The sequence below is a fragment of the Nannospalax galili genome, unplaced genomic scaffold, assembly GCF_000622305.1.
Source record: "Nannospalax galili isolate Female #2095 unplaced genomic scaffold, S.galili_v1.0 scaffold351, whole genome shotgun sequence".
Classification (NCBI taxonomy): domain Eukaryota; kingdom Metazoa; phylum Chordata; class Mammalia; order Rodentia; family Spalacidae; genus Nannospalax; species Nannospalax galili.
Window position 1 is genome coordinate 2,463,728 of NW_008330327.1, and position 6,223 is coordinate 2,469,950.

At 39.6% G+C, this 6,223-nt stretch overlaps 2 protein-coding genes across 13 annotated transcripts in view; one reads left to right on the plus strand and one right to left on the minus strand.

Moving 5' to 3' along the window:
- Positions 1–6,223, minus strand: part of Med12l (mediator complex subunit 12L) — a 343,300-nt gene that overhangs the window by 160,036 nt on the left and 177,041 nt on the right. The window lies entirely within an intron of this gene.
- P2ry14 (purinergic receptor P2Y14) overlaps positions 1,052–6,223 on the plus strand; it is a 41,581-nt gene continuing 36,409 nt past the window's right edge. Inside the window, exon 1 of the mRNA XM_008844866.3 lies at positions 1,052–1,199. The gene's annotated coding sequence lies outside the window, so the exon portion shown is untranslated. The remainder of the gene's footprint in view (positions 1,200–6,223) is intronic.

Genomic DNA, 6,223 nt, shown 5'->3' on the forward strand with positions numbered 1-6,223 from the left:
TTTGATGAGGTTTCTATAGTCAGCTTTTGAGTGCACGTGGTTCTCCATCCATATCTATTCGTTCTGCGTTCAAGGTTCAATCTACAGATTAAAAAATACTAGAAAAAAATGGATCTGTGTGTACTGAACACATACAGACTTTTGTCATTCCCTACATAATAAACTAACAATGGTCTATACAGCATCTACACTGGTAAGTATTATAGGTAATCTAGAGCTTATTGAAAACATTTATATAAGGGTAAATGCAGGTAACACGCAAATATACCATTTTATATCAATGACTTCATGTAAATAGGAGTGTCTAGATGACCCAAGCTCTTGGATTTTATCATAGCAAGGGAGAACCAATCCTGCCATGGACCCAAAAAGGCTGTTGTCCCCTGTTAAATGAGAAGGGCATAGGCAAAATTTTACACGCTATATTACAGAGCTTGGAATGAACCAAGAATATAAAGACTCAGGACAGTAGCATAAACAACACAAACTTAGCAAAATATTAGTATGTGGGGAGTTGATCTGAAGCCCTGCTCATGATCTGCTTGTCAGTAATGGACAAACATAGAAACACATATGTGGATAAAAACAGACGGCAATACCTCTTATGTAACGGATTTGGTCATTGTTGACAATACGCTTCTTTATGTAAATGCTAAGTCCAAATTTCCAGGTAGCTCCAATGACCACCCACCACTGAACCCGCGGCACTCTATTAAGGCTGACAATCTCTTCTTAGGAGTGTGAGCCAGACAAAACTGCATCTTGCTCTCCACCTCTTATCACAGTTTTAGAGTAGAACGCCTATGTAGGTTTTGTCCTGTATGTTCACTCATCTGTTGAAGAGGAAGCCTGGGAAAATGAAATAGAAAAGGGATGGGGGTGGGGGCAAGAGAGACTTGGCCAGGTTGCTTTTGTGTTATGCAAGGAAAGGAACCAACCAGCCTGATACCCACACACCCGCACAGATCAAAACAGCACTGCCTTCCTCCTCGCTTCCACTTCCTAGCCTTCAGCAAGTTTTAACTGCCCAGTTCAGTAGTGACAACCAACCCATTATCTCGTGGTTTCTGTCAAGTTCCTGCTTTTCATCTGGTTCTAAAAGATGAACAAGAACTCTGCTTAAATGTCCTTTGGAACCTACACTGAGCCATCTTCCCAAGTGACTGCCGTTTGATTTGCAGAGGAGAGGCCAGAAGAAGGTAAGAACAAATTCTTCATGAAATAACCGGAGTGTGTGAAAGGAAGAGGAGTTCTCAGTTGGGTAGCAATGCAGCTGGGTAACAAATGCTCTGGGCAGCACTGGACAATCCCCATTAATGTTCTACTGACATGTCAGTCTGTGCTTGAAAACTGTAATTGATTGATAGGTATGTTAATATATTTGCCAATGCTAATTTTGGGACCCAAACCTCAAATACTGTAACTGATGATTATTTGGAATTTCCTATTGCGGTTTCTGACATATCTCTGCTAATATGAAATAGACTGTTTAAAGGTATGGATCAGGGACATTTTAAAACCCTGGGAAAGGGTGCTGAAATGGCTTCTCAAAATACAAACGTACTATAATATATTACTTCTCATTATGAATGGGGTTCTTTGCAATTGCATGAGTGTACACATATATATTTGTATCTATTTGAATACATGCTTATACAGGTAAACACTTTCAGCTTTGTTATTATTTGGAAAGTTAATCCTACTAACAACTAAAATTACAAATTTGCTGTTAAAGAAAATTAATTATAAGCCATAAAACATCTATCTTATGCATAGCAAAAATTTGAGTTCATATGATACTTACATACAGTCTATAATTAATCAGCTAAGTTACTTAAGATACTTTAACTGTTTCAAATTACACATAGAGGACTCAACACAGACCTACAATGTCAACACATTCACTGATCCCATGCAATCCATCCACTGTTTTTTTCAAGTAAGGATAACTAATCCTATGGATAAAATGAATAAAAATGACACTAGGAAAAAAATAGTTTACATAGTCGTCTTTTAAGAACAATTTTAGGGCTACAATAATTTAGATATTAAGCTAAAAATAATATAAGGCACTCAGTATAAATATCAAAATAACATTTTATGATCTACAAACATGCAAAATAAATTTTATACTTTAATAAAATTTACAGGTACAAGCACACAGGTACAATCACACTCTAAGTAGGTACATATGAACTATATATTGTCTTGCCTACTAAATCCAAGGGAGAAATGAGGGGATACCAAGGTACACAGAGCATGAAGACCCAGTTAGGGGAAGTGCGCAGGGTGTGGGGAAAGAGCTACCACGTGCTGACGTGTAGAAGTGCCACTTCACAGCTGAGGAAGCAGGAGCTGGGGAAGGGAGTATCCAGAGGCCAGGCCTTAAAGCTGATCTCAGCAGGAGCCAGAACCCCCAGCACACAGGACGACGGGCATCCTTGCACTGCTGCGGGCTCCGACAGCCAAAGGATTTCCATCTGCTCAGCCTTGTGTTTTGCTTGCTTCCTGCCCTGCCCTGCCCCATAACCCAGCAGTCATCCACACATCACCATCTTCCTATCCTCTCCAATCCTCTTTAACTACTTTCTTCCTCCATCGTGTATTATATAACTTTAAAGATAAATTATCACTGACATCTTTAAATAGACTATCACAGAAAGGAGGGTAGAGCGGGAGGCATGGAAAGTCTCTCAAACTCAGGATAATAAAGAACAAAACACTTAAAACAGTTAAGATTAGACTAGTCAATAAGGTACTAAATAACCATCCTTCTTAATAGCCAGTCCACCAAGCTCCCTAAGCCCCATTCCCATTTCCTCTTCCACACAACATTAATTCAGATAATATTTGTGAAGTAATTAACAAAGTAATACCTGAAGTGGGTATTCAGTGAATAAGAACTAATACCAATATTTTTATAAAGATTGTATCATTGGAGTAAATATAATTATACAAAATATCACTAGAAAACATAATTCAGCCATTCTAATACCTTTGAGGATTAAAAGAGATAAATTGAAACAACAGGTAAGAGATTAGATACAACAGATAAGACAGATGGGACAAGGAGGAACAACAGATATGACAGAAGAATAGATAGGAAGCCTTTCAAACTTTAGCCTACAAGTGACTCACCTAGAAGTCAGTTGTAACACAGACCCTTGGGCCTATCCTCACAGGGTTCCAGTTCATTAAATCCAGGTTGAAAAACGTGTGTGTGTGTGTGTGGGTGTGTGTGTGTGTAAATGTTCATGTGTAAGGAATTTCCTGGGTGATGCTGACACTGGTGATCTGAGGACCACTTGTCTACGAGTAATGTTCACATTCACATCTGCCTTACTACTAAAACTATCTAAAAGTTTCTTATTCAATCTAAGCTACATAATTAATGAACAAAGCTGGTGATCTGAGGACCACTTGTCTACAAGTAATGTTCACATTCACATCTGCCTTAGTTAAACTATCTAAAAGTTTCTTATTCAATCTAAGCTACATAATTAATGAACAAATGACTTTAAAAAGCTCCAGCATCCTTCCATTTCCTACATTAATTATGAAGTAATTAAGCATTTCATTAGTCTTTACCACAAGGCAGTGAGTGAGGAAGGGAGGGAGCACAGGTCAAGACACTTCCTATAGGTTCAAGATGCTTCAGAAGTCAAGTGCTGAACAGAAGAGGAACATCAGTTCTAGAAACAATGTTCACCCTACTAAACATTTCTAGAATTGGACCCAGTTATTGAGGCTTTTCTAAGCCTAAAGCTCTGTTCTGAGAACCCAGAAGTCAGGTTGGTTGCACCTGGCTCCTACATTCCCTGTAACTCAGTAAAAGATTAGCTATACTGAGACAACAGCAAAACAATCTTGTCTTCTTTTTGATGGGCACTTCTGTTTATAAAGGACTATCTAGTGGAGGAATGAGGACATGAAGGGCTAAAAACTCCAGCAACTGAGAATTATTAGTTCAAGAATGCCAAGTCTGTCTAGGAAGCTCTCAAACACTAGGCCCTGTGAACATTACCAGTGAAACTGTTTGATGTGCAAATTCTTGACCTTAAATGCACTGAATCAAAAACTCTAGGGATAGAGCTGGCCAAGTTTGAACAAGTCCTTCTCTGATGAGTTTGTAGCATAAATCTGAGCTGCATTATGTAGGATGACCATACATACTGGAACAGCTCAAATTTTTAACCTGTTATTGGTCAAAATTGTAAATAGTGTTCCCATTCTTTTATTTTATTTTATGTATATGCATGTTTCTTCTGCCTATATGTAAGAGCATCCATGTCATCTGATGCCCACAGAGGCCAAAAGTGGGCAACAGATCCTCTGGAACTGAAATTAGGGTCGGGTGTTAGACATTGTGTGGGTGCTGGGAACTGGACCCAGGTGCTCTATAAAGCAGCCAGTGCTCTCAACCACTGAGCCATCTACCCAGCTCCATGCTTTTCTCTTTCAAGTGACCTGGTCACCTTTATGGTTCAGATGGGGTGCTATGACCATATGCAATGTACTGCCTGGAATTTCAAATTACCTGTAAGTCTGTGCTACATCCAGAAAGATGTGCTGCCTTATGGGAGTCAGGACGGCACAGCTTAGAAAACCACTTTCAGCACAGGTGCCTTATCTTTGCAGAAATAACACAGTTATAGTTTATAGTTCCAATATCCTGAGCAGCATTAAGGGAGCAACAGATAAGACAGGGGCTCCTCACTCCCAACATGCACATACATGCATGCGCACACACGTGTGGGCGAGCTTCCCCACCAGGTTTTTAGAATACTCCTTACTAAATCTAACTCTCTTCTCCGTTGGCACCCTAGAAAAGGATAAGGCTACGAAGTAATTTATTCATCCCTCTAGTTTATTCATCACTTGTCTATAATGAGTCACGGGAATCAGAGTTTACCACAAAGCTTCCAATCCACCTGCTCTTTTAACGTTGAGGTCATTGCTTTGGGATCTAATCAATTTCAGATTTCTTTGAAAACCTCTATCTTTGCTCAGTCTAAATTAAATTGCTGGCTTTTCATTCTCCACTGAGGTCAAGCATCTGTTATTTGTGAAAAGCACCCAATGCTTTGGATGTCATATTCTGACCCTTTATCATTCAGATAAGAGGACAGACAGAGAAGGCTGGTGATGGTTTCTTCCAATCACAGAGCATCTGCTGTTGAAGTTAAGACAGTAAAGAAAAGAGAAATAGAGCAGCTATGTGGCATCTGGGTCTTGGCCCAAAGTGAACTATATGCATTGGTGTCTTCATCGTGGGAAAGAACAGAATCATTGGCATTCTAGGATCACACACACTTATTTACACTGTATCACACAGAGCCACTGAACTAACTCTAGGAATGATTAAAACCATACAGGCTTGAAACATACCTAATTTTTTTGTAGTGGAGAAATACCTGACTGGAAAGGACTCACCTGTTGCTTCTAGGGAGTCTGGCTCTAAACACGAGCTCACAAAGGCTTCATCTAAGAAAGATTTCCATCCTGCTACAAAACATGAATGAAACTCCGTTCTCACTCTAAGGATACTGAAGTCAATTCTTCATTCAATAAACACTGATTCCTTACCATGTGATAGGCATGACTCTACATGCCAGGGACACTTCGCACAGAGCAAGGACACTGTCCTATGGGCCTAATGGGTCACAGACAAACATTACTTTTAATATCACCATTCCTCTTCTCCTAGGAAGTGATTTTTTTTTAATCACACCAACAACCTTTGAGCACATACTTACTAGGGCATATATTTACTATCTTTACAGAGCTTTGGAAGAGCTTCGAATCTCATTACAAGACACTGTATATTTGCTGACTTGTCCCAAATCCCTAACTGACCCTGCTGGGAGCTGACAGCTCTACCTGTACTAACAACAACAACAACAAAAGGAAACTAGGAGTTGGGCCTCAGTGTTCCACGCTTTCTAAATTCCTGCCTTCTGAAACTGCTGATCTACAGAAGGCTCTCACTGTCTCTTCTCCCACTGTACATCCATCTGCAAGCGCCACCTTTACAGAAGTGAAAACAGGAAGAGAAAGGAGGGGTTCGGAGATGAAAAGAAAACTTAAAACCAGCTGTCCCTGCTAGCACTGAGTCTGTACAACTAAAGGAGTTGGTTAGCCAAAAACATAGGTTAGGTGACCAAAAACACAGGTTATATAGGAATTATTTCCAGAAAAATCAAGTATTTTTCATATATATATA